This window comes from Cryptomeria japonica, chromosome 4 (assembly GCF_030272615.1).
Source record: "Cryptomeria japonica chromosome 4, Sugi_1.0, whole genome shotgun sequence".
Classification (NCBI taxonomy): Eukaryota; Viridiplantae; Streptophyta; class Pinopsida; order Cupressales; family Cupressaceae; genus Cryptomeria; species Cryptomeria japonica.
Window position 1 is genome coordinate 605,701,873 of NC_081408.1, and position 16,816 is coordinate 605,718,688.

The window sequence follows — 16,816 nt, forward strand, 5'->3', positions numbered from 1 at the left end:
CATCCGATGGGAAGTGGCACTACCACCCAACCATGTGATCCTGAAATGGAACCACCCCACCATGCTAGGAGATAGTAGAAGACCCTCAAGCAAGCAAAATAAGACAAGTACGAAAGAACTACATGACTCCGCAAACATCCATGTGACTCAACTCACAAATACTAGTGACTCTAAGGAGAGAGTGTCATCACATGGCTTAAAGTGGTTACCATGGTAGGCCTCCATAGGTCCCTGCCCCCATCCTGGGTTATCCTGGTAACCTCTCCCGAATCTCCGGCTCCATCTAAGCCTCATGCAGACCCTACCAATCCTTTCGTGAAGACAAGGTGGTAAGTTTGCCATTCCAGGCCTTCTCACCACATCCAGAGCCTATACAAGCACTCAACCATGTGCGAGGCACATTATCTTAATTAATATTTTAGCTACCCACCCCCTAATCAATTATTAGGTTATCACTTCTTAACTGACTTTTGAGGGGTTATCTTGCCATCACTTCGGGCACGGCCCCCGCTCAAAAGTCACTCTCTCTCATAGGACACTAATAGGAAAGGTCTCTATATGAGAACTCTATGGCGAAACAGACAGCCATATCTAATCCTGACAAACCACGGGTGAAGGATACACAATCACTAACCCAGGATTGACCATTTGGAAAAAAAAACACAATGGCTCAGATCAACGGGGTTATACAACAACACCTGACCAAGGAGATATAACAACATATGACATAACGACAACTCAACCAAAATTGTAACGAAATTAAGCTTGACTGCAAACATCATTTACACAAGATCCTAATACAGACAATCTTTTCTTTAAACAGCCAAAAACATAAAATACTTGCAATTAAAGATTTTCCAGAAAGTAAGAAAATACAACTATATTAATACAAGGAAATCAATATTGTCATTTGTCCAATAAAGTTAAATAAATTCACATATAAATTAATCTCCTAATGTATTTCCAAGCATAAATATAGAATCTTAAATTATAAGCTTTTTCTGAAAATAACCAATTTCTGAATTAATTATATATATAAAATAAAATAATATAAGTATATGAACATATATACATCTATTCATCATATATATATTTCATATACCTTATAATCATAATACTATATATATATATATATATATATATATATATATATATATATATATATTACAATATGAAATCAAGCATAGTATTAAATAATTCTTCTCTGACATAATGCCCAGAATTTTAAAAAAACTTTTATATATATATATATATATATATATATATATATATATATTACATATCAAAATTTAATTTAAAAAAATCCAAATTAAACAACTTGGCACGAAAACCGAAAACCCCAAACTCTACACAAAATTTACATAGGGAAAAGTGAATTCATTTAAACCCCTGCTACCACCTGTAGCATATGCTACCATCGGTAGCATACTACCGTCGGTAGTACTGCTACCATATGGTAGTTGTACTACCATCGGTAGTTGATACTGACTTACCCTAAACCCCATTCTTTTTTTATTTTTATTTTTTAATTTAAAATTTTCAAAAGCATAAAAATACTAAGGATTTTATTTTTTTCAATAAAAATTTTTTTTCCCAGAATTTAATTAGTACAATTTCCCCAGAATAATTAAATAAAATAATTTCCCCATAACTTCTAAAACCCAAATAAATTTAATTAAAATTAGATCTATTACTATAGCAACTAAATAATTACCCAAAGATCACACAATTATTGACCGAACAACCATAGCCAAATATCAAAACCAAACCTCAACAAAAAAAGGAATATTTTCTCTGGTAAACCCATTTTCTACCAATACTTGCAACTTTTAAGAACAGTAAAACATCTTGGCAAAATTTTGCCAGAATAATCCTTCCAAAACTTCACAAATTTTAATCTACAAACACCCAGGACATAATCTCTTTCCATAAACTAAAATTAATTTCAGGAATGAATTTTAACCAAGAACACGAAATAACCAGAAAGGATTTTGGATTTGACAAATATTATACACACACATCATTTAGAAAGAGGAAAGAAATAAAATATTTTCTTTAAACAAACAACCAGAAGAAGCCACCCAACCTGGTAGAGCTTTCCTGGAAGAACTTTGTAAGAGAGATTCAATCCTTCAACAAACTTCCAATAATTTTTCTTCACCAAAATCTAAGCTTCCAATAATTTTTCTTCAACAAAATCTCTGCCTCTTTCCCGTGACCCCAAAAATAAAAGATATATTCCCCTTTTAAACTAAATTTCTAAGTTACATATATTTTCCCAAAAACCCTAATATTTAATTTTAGTAATTAAAAGCAATTTTATTTTTCTTTTCTAATTCTTAACAAAGGAATAAATTACATGCAATAAGCAAAAATTATTTTTCTTTCTTTTCTTTTCTCATGCAAATTAATGAATTTCCTAAAAAATGAATTAAAGCAATATTTTAATTCTAATTTATTCTTTTATTCATTTATTTATTTAAAATTCTAGGAAACAATAAATGAAATTAATCTAATTTATTTTTCACTAAAATTTAAATAAAATATATTTCTAATATCATGCAGCTTGCAACTTAATTTAATAACTTCTTTTAATTAATTAAATTTATAATCTCAATGCATAAAATACAAAATTCAAAAATACCAACTATGAGATAACTCCATAAATTTAATTAATTAATTAAATCCACTAAAACACACAAACTGAACAAACCCCAAGCAAAGACTCAGAAAAAGTCAAATGACAATACACGAAGGCCGAATAAATTGACAAGATGACCAACTGACGTCACTCACAAGAGTGTAATTGGGTAAAATAGGGTCAACTACTACCTCCTCCACTTCCATCAGACAAATATAAGGCACGCTTAGACCTGTGAAGCCTGGTGGAGACAATACCCCGTACCTACCCGGTACTTGTACCTACAATATCCTGCATCACCGAACCACACATGCATATATACAATATAGAAAACATGACATACACACCGATGAAGGAGAATCACGACGTTCCCTATCTCACTAGAGTGAGTGAAGGAAAATCGTCCCCTTGCATCCAATACACTCGCAGACACACAACATATAATTTCACATTGCATAGATAAAGTAAAGTGTCAGTACATAGCAATAATCCATAAAATGCCATAAATCACAAGTACTGAAATACTGCAAATAAATTATGCATCTAATATCCAGATAAAGCATGAAATAATGTCATATAGGTCTGAATAACACATCATGGTAATGTATCCACTAAAAGTAAACAATAATAAAATATGAGTCTAATGAGTTCAAATGAGGAGAGGTACTACAATATATACATATGTATAGATATATATGTATGTATATGTACGTATATGTACATATACATATACATATATACATATATGTAGATAAATATGTATGTATATGTACATACATATGCATATACATATACATATGTATATGTATATGTATATGTATATGTATATGTATATGTATATATACATATATGCATGTATGTATATATATATGTATGTGTATATATATGTATATGTATATATACATATATATATGTATATATATGTGTGTATATATATATATATATATATATATATATATATATATATATATATATATATATATATATATACTATTAGAGTTATCTTGTATTAGCTAATAATTATTTATTTAATTATTAGTCTATTATACTATACGCTTAAACTAAACTTGGGCATTTAATAATATTGTAGGTATTTAATAATTATTAAATACACTTTATCCCTTTAGGGTTGCTAATATCTTTTTATAAGGATTGTATTGTACTTTTTCATTAATTGATTCCCTCTCTCAATGATAATCTTTTTCTTCAGAGCCATTATTGTTTTTTGCCTCCATTCTTCTCTTATGAAGGTATTTTGCTTGCAGGTGTTCTTGGGATCTCCAAAGTTGTATTTTCTCAACTTCTTCATGGTATCAGAGCATACATCTGCTACTGCTTGTTCTTGATTTTTCTCAAGATTATTTGGAGGAGGGTTTCAAACTTTTTTCGAAGTTTTTTTTTATTGGATTTGGGGTAGTTGTACTATTTCTACTCATTTTTGGCCTCAAACGAACCTCACTGTTGAGCTCAGAACGCCCAAAAACCCCCATTTCCATATAAAAATTTTCAAATTTTGATAAATTTGGGTTCTAGAAAAAAAATTTGTTTGCCTTTTTTTGCACGAATTTCAAGAAATATGTCAAAAAAATCATTAAAAAAAATTTATAGTTGTTTGAGCCAAAAAAAAAAGACCTCATTGTTGGCTTCCGAAGGGCGTTTCTAGTCATTTTGATATATAATTCGACCTATTTCGGTGACAAGGGCATTTGGGTCATGATTTTTCATTTGCACGCTTTACAAGACACAAAAATCCGTACAGTTGTACCTGCAAATGCGTCGGAAAATTTTCATCAAAAAATAAAAAGAATTAATTTTTTATTTTTTTTACCCTTTTTATGTCGTAAAAGAGGGGTTTTTAAATTTTTGTTGCAACTTGGTCATATGGAGGCGTTTTTTCGAAAAATTTATATCATCAGAAAGCTCTTTTCGAGCTCTCTTCAGATCTAGAGGTTTGAATTTTTTTTTTTTGATTTTTTTATGGTGTTTTTTTTCTGTCAAATCCAGAGGTTCTTTTTCGCACTCTGGTAGACATAACTTGAGCATCCGAACTTCGTTTTTCGAAAAAATTATATCGTTGGAAAGCTTGTTTTTTGTACTTTCCAGTCATATGAGTTTTATTTCTAGATTCTGCTCTAGGTACATTTTTCAGTTTTTTTTATTTTTAAGCAATCTGGTGAATATCTTGGATGTTTTAGGTCTTGGGATCTCTTTCTTTGAGTAGGATGTCTTGCCTTTGGTTGTTATTTCTGCAAATATAGCCTTATGCCTCTTTTGATCATTGTAGACTATTTTTTGTAAGCATTTTCTTTCTGCAAATGCACTGAGATAAAGTGTCACTATGCATTGTATACTTGGGATCTTGCACATCTTGTGCCTTATTGTACATGCACTACTTATAAAGTGCCACGGGGTATATGCACCAAGTTGTGGTACCAAAAGGGGGTCTTAAGGTGCCACTTTTTTTTTTTCTGAAATCTACAAAGTCTGAACTTCAACGACAAATTGAACCTAATTACACTCTAAATTTGAAGATGCAACAAGAACAAGAGTCGGAGTGCTTCGAGTCTACTTTCTAAACTACTAATTTATTTTGAAAATGATGGAGATTAAGGGCTTCAAAAAGGGGGGCCACAAAAAGTGGTCCTATTTTTATGCAAAAAACATAACATAGCGTCTGTTATGGCCCCCCTAAAATATTAACTTTTTTTTTTGAATTTTTAAATTCACTTTAGTGAGAAATTAGCTAACTTGTAGTTTATGCCAGAATTTTCAACTAATTTTTTAATGAGTATATGATTTTTTACTAATTTTCGAAGTGGAAACATTTTTGAAAAATAGAAATTTGAGGGTGCTCCCCCCTTAAATCATTGAAAACTAATCAAAAATCAAATTTTTTTTTAAAAATTGTGTAGAATGGAGTCTAGTTTCTAAAAATGTAAGTTTTTTCAAAATCTGATGAGCGTGTAAAAATCTATACCCAAAATAGTGCATGTTGGTTTTTGACAGAAAATGGACACACTGACAAAAGAAACTATAGATGAAAGACAATGAAATCAAAATTTGAAATAAATTACATTGTTGGATAGCTAAGAGGGAGCTCAAGTTTACCACGGTATTTTTTTATTTTCATTGAAACACATGCAAACTTGACGGAGAGCATGACCAAAAATATGTCAAAATTTTCAATGTTCTGATAAAAACACATCTCGAGCCTGAAATGGTCGTCCAAACCTTTGGGTTGGATGCCCAAGGCAAATCCAACCCATAGGTTTGGTGTTTCCCAAAGTAGGTAATTTGGCACGCGCCAAATATGGCGCTCTCCCTATTTGGCATGCGCCAAATGTGATCAATGGTTTATCCCATTTGGCGTGCGCCAAATAGGGAGAGTGCCAAATGTGGTCCATATTCCACATTTGGCACGCCAAATAGGGAGAGTGCCAAATGTGTACATAGAAACAATGTCTCATTAGATATCTCTCTCCTTTTATATCTATCTGTACCTACTGTGTCTCTTATCAATCCCTCCTTAGGCTCTAAGTAAATTACCTCTATTTCCCTTCTATATATTTCTCTCTCCCTCTCCAATTCTCACCCTACAGGTACTTGCCCTCTTTCTTACTTTGTGAACTCTCCCCTCACCTATATCTACCTTTACCATCTCTAAGTATCTCAAAAAATCACAATCTATCCACCCTTCCCTCTTTCTCTTTGTTCCTTTGTCCCTCATTTTATATCTCACTCCCCTCTCTCAATTATGGCCTCTCTCCTCACTCTCCACCTATCAAGGTATCCACGTCTATCCATCTCACATTGAGCTCTTGAGGTATCCATATTCATCCATGTCCCGTTACCCTCCCCTATGAGATAGATATCCCATTACCCACCTTTATCTCCCTTCACTCGTAGTTCCATACCTCTCTATGAACCAGATCTCTTATTCTCTCTCCCCTTACCTCTCATCTCCCTTCATTCTTATATCCCTACTCTTCTTTTTCCCTCCCCTCTCTAGCTCTCACAATTCCCTTATTCCCCTATCCCTTTGTATCTCCCTCTCCATCCTTACACCCATATCATTCCCTCTCTCACCTCTTTCCCTCAGTCTCTCCCCTGCTTTCTTCATGTTTACCACTCTATCCCCCCCCATCCTCCTTAAACCCCCATCTTACCTCTCTCTCCCCTTTGAGCTTCTCACCTCCCTTCCCCTCTATGTCCTTTATCCCTAAGTATCTCATCCATTCATGTTTACCTCTCTATCACCCTCACCCTCCGTAAACCCCCATCTCTCCTCTCCCTCCCCTCTAGGCCTCTCACCTCCCTTCCCCTCTATGTCCTTTATCCCCAAGTCTCCCACCTCTCTCTCCCCTCTAGCCTCTCACCTCCCTTCCCCTTTATGTCCTTTATCCCCAAGTATCTTATTCCCTTCATGTTTACCTTTGTATCCCCCTCATCCTCCATAATCTCTCATCTATGCCTCTCACCTCTATTCTTGTCTATGTTCTTCATCCACAAATATGTCTTTTCCTTCATGTTTACATCTCTATCCCCCCACCCTCCTCATAGTTTCATCTCTCTCTATGAGCTAGATCTCATATTCTCTCTCTCCCCTTACCTCTTCTCTGGCTCCTCATTCTTATAGATACATACTCTTCTTTGTCCCTCCCCTCTCTAGCTCTCACAATTCCCTTATTCCCCTATCCCTCAAGCTATCTCCCTCTCCATCCTTACACCCATCTAATTCCCTCTCTCACCTCTTTCCCTCAATTTCTTCCTCACTCCCTCCTCTCTCTAGGTCCTAAGGGGTCATAGGACACCATATGAGCCCTTAGGACACAATATGGCCCCTAACAACACCTAAGGGGTCAAAGGACACCATACGACCTCTTAGGTTACCATATGACCCATAACAACACCATATGGTGTCCTATGTGTCATAGGACACCATATGACCCCTTAGGACACCATACAACCCATAACAACAACATATGGTGTCTTAATGGGTCATAGGACACCATATGACCCCTTAGGTGTCATTAGGGGTTATATGGTGTCCTATGACCCCGTAGGACACCATATGACCCCTTAGGACATAATATGGTGTCGTTATGGTTCATATGGTGTCCTATGACCCCTTAGGACACCATATGATCCCCTAGTACACCATATGGTGTCAGTATGGTCCTATGGTGTCTGATGATCCCTTAGGACACCATATGACCCCTTAGGACACCATATGACCCATAATGATAACATAAGGTATCCTAAGGGGTCATATGGTGTCTTAAGGGGTCATAACACACCATATGACCTGTTAAGACATAATATGATCCCTAACGACACCTAAGGGGTCATATGGTGTCCTAAGGGGTCATAGGACACCATATGACTCATAACGATACCATATTGTGTCCTAAGGGGTCATATGGTGTCCTATAACCCCTTAGGACACCATATGACCCCTTAGGACACCATACAACCCATAATGACACCATAGTGTGTCCTAAGGGGTCATATGGTGTCCTAAGGGGTCATAGGACACAATATGACCCCTTACGACACTATGACCCTTAACAACCCCATATTGTGTCCTAAGGGGTCATAGGACACAATATGACCCCTCGTGACACTATGACCCTTAACAACCCCATATTGTGTCCTAAGGGGTCATATGGTGTCCTAAGGGGTCATAGGACACCATATGACCCCTTAAGACACCATGTGACCCCTTAGAACACCATATAGTGTTGTTATGGGTCATATGGTGTCCTAAGGGGTCATATGGTGTCCTAATGGGTCATATAGTGTCCTATGACCCCTTAGGACACCATATAACCCCTTACATGTTATTAGGGTTCACATTGTGTCCTAAGGGGTCATATGGTGTCCTATGACCCCTTAGGACACTATATGACCCCTTAGGACACCATATGGTGTCATTATTGGTTGTATGGTGTCCTAAGTGGTCATTAGGTGTCTTATGATCCCTTAGGACACCATATGACCCCTTAGGACACCATACAACCCATAATGACAACATAAGGTGTCCTAAGGGGTCATATTGTGTCTTAAGGGTTCATAATACACCATATGACCCGTTAAAACACAATATGATCCCTAACAACACCTAAGGGGGCATATGGTGTCTTAAGGGGTCATATGGTTGTCCTAAGGGGCCATATTGTGTCTTAAGGGGTCATAACACACCATATGACCCGTTAAAACACAATATGATCCCTAACAACACCTAAGGGGGCATATGGTGTCTTAAGGGGTCATAGGACACCATATGACCCCTTAGGATACCATACGACCCATAATGATACCATATTGTGTCCTAAGGGGTCATATGGTGTCTTAAGGGGTCATAGGACACCATATGACTCCTTAGGACACCATACAACCCATAACGACACCATATTGTGTCCTAAGGGGTTACATGGCTTCCTAAGGGGTCATAGGACACCATATGACCACTTAGGACACAATATGGGGTTGTTAATGGTCATAGTATCCTAAGGGGTCATATGGTGTCCTAAGGGTTCATAGGACACAATATGACCCCTTACGACACTATGACCCTTAACAACCCCATATTGTGTCCTAATGGGTCATATGGTGTCCTAAGGAGTCATAGGACACAATATGACCCCTCAGGACACTATGACCCTTAACAACCCCATATTGTGTGCTAAGGAGTCATATGGTGTCCTAAGGGGTCATATGATGTCCTAAGGGGTCATAGGACACTAGATGACCCCTTAGGACACCATGTGACCCCTTAGAACACCATATAGTAGTGTTATGGGTCATATAGTGTCCTAAGGGGTCATATGGTGTCCTAACAGGTCATATAGTGTCCTATGACCCCTTAGGACAACATATAACCCCTTATGTGTCGTTAGGGTTCACATTGTGCTCTAAGGGGTCATATGGTGTGTCCTATGACCCCTTAGGACACTATATGACCCCTTAGGACACCATATGGTGTCATTATGGGTCATATGGTGTCCTAAGCGGTCATTAGGTGTCTTATGATACCTTAGGACACCATATGACCCCTTAGGATACCATATGACCCATAATGACAACATAAGGTGTCCTAAGGGGTCATATTGTGTCTTAATGGGTCATAACACCCCATATGACCCGTTAAGACACAATATAATCCCTAGCGACACCTAAGGGGTCATATGGTGTCATAAGGGGTCATAGGACACCATATGACCCTTTAGGACACCATACGACCCATAACGACACCATATGACCCCTTAGGAAACCATACGACCCATAACGATAGCATAATGTATCCTAAGGGTTCATATGGTGTCCTAAGGGGTCATAGGACACAATATGACCCCTTACGACACTATGACCCTTAACAACCCCATATTGTGTCCTAAGGGGTCATATGGTGTCCTAAGGGGTCATAGGACACAATATAACCCCTCATGACACTATGACCCTTAACAACCCCATATTATGTCCTAAGGGGTCATATGGTGTCCTAATGGGTCATAGGACACCAAATGACCCCTTAGGACACCATTTGACCCCTTAGAACACCATATAGTGTCGTTATGGGTCATATGGTGTCCTAAGGGGTCATATGGTGTCCTAACAGGTCATATAGTGTCCTATGATCCCTTAGGACACAATATAACCCCCTATGTGTCGTTAGGGTTCATATTGTATCCTAAGGGGTCATGTGGTGTCATATGACCCCTTAGGACACCATATGGTGTCATTATGGGTTGTATGGTGTCCTCAGCGATCATTAGATGTCTTATTATCCCTTAGGACACCATATGACCCCTTAGGACACCATACGACCCATAATGACAACATAAGGTGCCCTAAGGGGTCATATTATGTCTTAAGGGGTCATAACACACCATATGACCCATTAAGACACAATATGATCCCTAACGACACCTAATGGGTCATATGGTGTCCTAAGGGGTCATAGGACACCATATGACCCCTTAGGACACCATATGACCCATAACGATGCTATATTGTGTCCTAAGGGGTCATATGGTGTCCTATGACATAAGGGGTCATAACACACCATATGACCCATTAAGACACAATATGATCCCTAAAGACACCTAATGGGTCATATGGTGTCCTAAGGGGTCATAGGACACCATATGACCCCTTAGGACACCATATGACCCATAACGATGCTATATTGTGTCCTAAGGGGTCATATGGTGTCCTAAGGGGTCATAGGACACCATATGACCCCTTAGGACACCATACAACCCATAATGAGACCATATTGTGTCCTAAGGGGTCATATGGTGTCCTAAGCAGTCATAGGACACCATATGACCCCTTAGGACACCAAAACGACAACATATAGTATCCTAAGGGGTCATATGGTGTCCTAAGGGGTCACAAGACACAATATGACCCCTTATGACACTATGACCCTTAACAACCCCATATTGTGTCCTAAGGGGTCATATGGTGTCATAAGGGATCATAGGACACAATATGACCCCTCACAACACTATGACCTTAAACAACCCCATATTATGTCCTCAAGGGTCATATGGTGTCCTAAGGGGTCATAGGACACCAAATGACCCCTTAGGACACCATATGACCCATATTGACACCATATGGTGTGCTAAGGGATCATATGGTGTTCTAAGGGGTCATAGGACACCATATGACCCTTTAGAACACAATATGACGCCTAATGATATCTAACAGGTCATATAGTGTCCTCACTCACTCCTCTTTCTAGGTCTCTCCCACACTTTCTTCATGCCACCCACTGTCCTTAAATCCCCATATCACCCCTCTCCCCTCTATGTCCTTTATACCCAAATCTATCAACCTCACTTTCTTACTCACACCCTTCCCTCTCTAGGTTTGTCCCTCACTTTCTTCCTCACTCTCTCCTCTCTCTAGGTATTTCCCTCTCTTTCTTCCTCATTCCTTCCCCTCTCTAGGTATCTCCATTCCCTCCTTGCCCCTATCTCTAACTCTCCCGCAATCCCCCATTTTCTCTCTCTTTGTTCTTGTATCCCTCCTCTTCTTTCTCCCTCCTTCTATAAGTGTCACACCACCTTTATGTAAGGAAAGCACAGTGCGGAAATGCCTTCCTAATGTCAATTAACAGGGGAAATCATACAAGAATGTAGTTTAAAACTTTTATAGAACATTAAGTATAATGTAGACAAAAATAGATAGAATCAACACAGAGACAGAACACCAAGAATTACGTGACAAAACCCTTTCAGGAAAAAAACCCACCACCAACAGTTTGACACTTTATTTCCAGTAAATGAATTTACAATAAAGTTTTAGTCTACAACTACAGGCATTCGTTCTCAGATTTTAACGAACTGGTCACAACAATCGACTCACGCTGTCAGTTACTACACCATAGTTATCCAATGGCTTCATATACCAAATTGTCAACAGTTCATTTGAGCAACTGCACCAGCGGTTTGAAGTCTAACAGTCTGCGTCGGTCTACATTCATGAGAAACACAATATCCCACATGCACCAGGAAGTTAGGTTAGTTCGTATTCATATACACCGAAAAGATCATCTTCAGTGTCCAAGTGTTTACCTTTTGGACTCCGGTTAGAGCGCACATCCATAATCAGTCTCTACACCATTGGCCATTGGAAAGACCACAAAAGCATTGCTCTGATCTCTCGATGAACCAGTGACTCCACTAATGCAACTCCACCACGTGGTACAACCTGGTTGGCTCTAGGGTCCCTGCCCTGCCACCTTAGCACGGCCTCACTAACCGCTCAAAATGAAACTCTTCTTTGTCGTTGGGTCGCAATGGAAAGTCTAACGAGCAATTTCCCATCGTGACCTAGCGACCACCATCGGATCTTCTATGATCGTCATTCGATCATCTACAATCTTCTCGACCTTTGACTCGCCTTAGCTGCTCTCCTTCTGGGTCCCACCACTTGGTCACCATGTTGCAAGGGATAACATTTCAGGCACCTCACAACCTCGATATAGCAACAGCCACTAATAGTCCCAAAATGAAAACTCCACCGTTGATCTTCCTCAAATCTGTCATTGGATCTTCTCGATTTGCACGTCCCTTATCTCACCTGGGCCACTCACTTATGCCACGTGTCACTTCCTGATTGGCTCTAGAGTCCTTACCCTGCCACCTTAGCACAACCTCACTAAACTGTCGGAATGAAGCCCTTCTTTGTCACTGGGTCGCGATGGATATTTTAACGAGCAGTTTCCCATCGCGACCTAGAGACCACTATTGGATCAACCTTGATTTTCTCGGCCTTTAACTCACTTCTTTTTGCACGTGCTTTGTCACCAAGCCACGGGGAATAACTTTCGATCATCTTCCCATCGCGGTATAGCGACAGTTGTTGGATCATCTCGGACTTGCTCACCCGATAGCCGATCACAAGATGAGGGTTCCATCGGGATAGGTTACTCTGATTAGTCTGAACACAAGTCAAGTTAATTCAAGGTACATTTCCAACACTTTATTCCCCCTCTCCCTCCATATCTCACCCTCCATCCTTACCTCATATGGTTTAGCATATCAGGTTATAGGGTCTATGGTTATTGTATAAGGTCAAGGATTTAGCATATTGGGTCATACGATCTAGGGTATTTGTTATAGGTTTTAAATGGTTTAATTTTTATGGTTATGGCTATCAAACTATAAGGTACAGAGTATATATTATAGGGTATAGAGTAGAAATTTATCAAAGGTTAAAAAATTTCAATGGAAGTCATTTGGCTAGCGCCAAATATGGCGCTAGCCAAATGAGCTGCACTAAAAAATGGTTATATGGGACCCTTGAGCCATGATCCAAGCCCACATTCTCTCATTTTGTCTTCTTTCTACAGATGATTAGACAAAAACCGCTTTTTACATGGTGTTGACATTTTATGCAAGGTTATTTTATACATTCCATCAGCTCTCCACCACCCTTTTTTTCATTTGGCAATGTCGAAGAGGAAGAACATAGTTTTTTTTTATCAAATTTGAATAATTGAGGTAATATTTTCTTCTTTTTAGAATTCAAATAATTATTAAGTGTTATTTTGTTTAAATGTTGGAATAAAAGTGTTTTGTCAAAATTGATTATAATCCTATTAGATTTACATTAGATTTAACAATGCATTTGAAGGAAGTTGCATAAGAAAATTATTTGTTTAGTGGTTTAAAACAAAATTTACAATTTCATACATCCTTTTTAAGATATTATGAAATAATTTAGAAAAGGAATACATTAAATAATTTTAATTTCATATATCCATTTTAACATATGCATAATTAGGATAGTCATAGATGCATTAGGACTGTCCTAACATAATTAGGACAGTCAATGATGCATTAGGTCTACCCCTTACGCCTCTTGAAATCTCTTTATGAATTAACTTTATTCTCTTTTATGTGCATGTACATGTAGAAATCATCATCATGCCGAGGAAACAACCAAAAAATGTAACATCGGAAGAGCGTGAAGCTAAGAATGCAAAAAAAAGAGAAGGAATGAAGCAACTTCATGAAGCAAGGAAATTGAATACCATAGTAGAAGAGGTACCAATTGAAGAGGAACATGAAATATCCATCCAATCTAAGAGAGACAGAATTGGCCACACAAAGGAAACAAATGCAAAACCTTGCAATGAGACAATTGAATCCCGAGGTTGAGAGCATGTCTACCACAATTCAAGTTGAAGGCACCCCATCTCTTACATCTCAAGTTGAAGGCACACCCTCTCTTATTGGCACACCGTTGGCATCTATAACATCTCATATTGAATGCACTCCCTCTATGATATTTAACGTTGCAAGTACTTCACGATTGACATCAAGTATCGGAGCTACACCATCTTGTACATCTCAATTTCAAGGTATGTCATCATTACCCCATCTCTTACATCTCAAGTTGAAGGCAGACCATTTCTTATTGGCACACCGTTGGAGTCTATAACATCTCATATTGAATGCACTCCCTCTATGATATTTGACGTTGCAAGTACTTCACGATTGACATCAAGTATCAGAGCTACACCAACTTGTACACCTCAATTTCAAGGTATGTCATCATTTTCATCTTCAATTGAAGGTATGCCACCTATCCCTAGTGTTGTTGACATTCCTAATCTTGAGGTAACTCAAAGTTTGAGAACACCTCCTAGAGTTTTGCATATAAAGCCTAAGTATTTGATTGATATTGATGCTAATGTTTTGAAACCAATGGTTGACAAGATTCTGAAGCGTACTTGTCAAAGACATGCTAACCAGATATGGAAAATATTTTTTGAGCGTTTAAATGAGACGGGAAGATGTTAACTATTTGTTGAAATGATGAGAAATCTGAAATTTAGGCCCATAATGAAGATTCTTGGGCTAAGAACATCGATTGAATCAAGCGACAAATCTATTGTGAAGAATCTGATGAATGCATATGATACTGTTGGTTCTAACTCACACACAAAAGATAGTAATACCACACGATGTGTCATTACATCAACAATTGTAAGCACTCAAACTAAGAAAGCTTGCCTCATTAAAAAGACAAGTAAACAATTGAAGATAAGTAGACAAACTCTAATGAGAGCTATGGGAAGGCGAAAAAGAGTGGAGGATCCATATAACAATGAGCTATGGGCATTTTCCGGTAGATTACCATGGAAATATAAAGCAACTGTTGAAGCCTTGAGATCCCTAATTAAATATTTTTGGAAGAATAACACAAGGGTCTCTCCAAATCAAAGAGATGTTGTAAGAAGGAGGATTGGTAGTAAAATCCATGATCTACATACGAAACATTTTTTGGATATGACTCAAATATAATTTTTTGCCAAGTTTGAAGGTATGTATCCTCAAATTAAAATTAGTCAAAGATTCTTTGAAATGGTAAATCCTTTTTATGTCAAAATAAATCACACACACGCAACTTGTTGTTGTAGAGTACATATCAAATTTTCTAACCATTATGATTTTTATCAACACATATGTATAGATTTGCATGCTAACAATGTTTTGCAGGAATGCAACATAAATGGTCCACCGACATCTTCAAGGGAATTCATATCTAGCATCTTATGTGAAAGATTAGATGGTCAAGTATATTACAATAAGTGTTGCTTGGATGGCACATGTGTTCATTGTGGTGGATTGCGACATTTACAAATTTGTCAACATATGGATATTGGACAAGAAATTGGTAATGAATTAGTGGAATTTGGAAAATATAAGACAATGGCCTACATGCTAAAAGATGGAAAAAAATCAAAAATGTGTGAATTGGTTAGTGAGAAGATTCCAGTGTATTAGTTTATGGGCATCTTTCATGAGAATATAGTGTATGAGTATGTAAGGCATAACTATCGAGCTCGCTGGTTGGAGTCACAATTTAAGTTATGCAAGGACACATTTCCACTTCATACAATCATTTCAATTGTTGATTTTGCAGAGAACTACACACTACAACTGCAAAACGAAGTGCAATCACAATATTACAACTCCACACAAGTTGCTATATTTGTGCATATAGCATTCATTCATGCACATGATAGTATGGAAGAGGATAGGAAATTATTGAGGGAGTATCATTTTTACATTAGTGATGATCGCTCACACTCTACAGAGTTTGTGCAAGGTTGTTTTTAGATATTCTGCGATGGTTTGGCTAGCCGAGGCATATCATTCCGTCAACATATCATATGGTCAGATAATTGTGCATTGTAATTTAACAACTCTTGGATGTTTTATTGGTTGGGTAGGATGCATAAGTTGACTGCTATTCAACATATGTGGAATTTCTCTGAGGTTGGGCATGGAAAAGGGGAGCATGATGGTGCAGGAGCATGTATTAAAAGAGCTTTAGCATGAGAAGATTTAAAGTACAAAGGGAATGCAAACTTGAAAGATGCAAAATCAATTGTTCAGTGGTGCAATGGTACAATTGGTCTAGGTAATCAAGGTAAGTCTTCAGTTCGCAGATTTTTTTGGTTGGTAGATGATACTAACATTGCAAAATTCAAAGATTGTTGTACATTGACAGGATCAAGTGAGCTACACTCTTTCAAAAGCTCTAATACAGGTTCATGGACTATCCATACGCGACAAATGGCATGTTATTGTTCTTCATGTAGAGATGGTTCCTATAATGACTGTGAGTCAAAGGAGTGGGTGGACA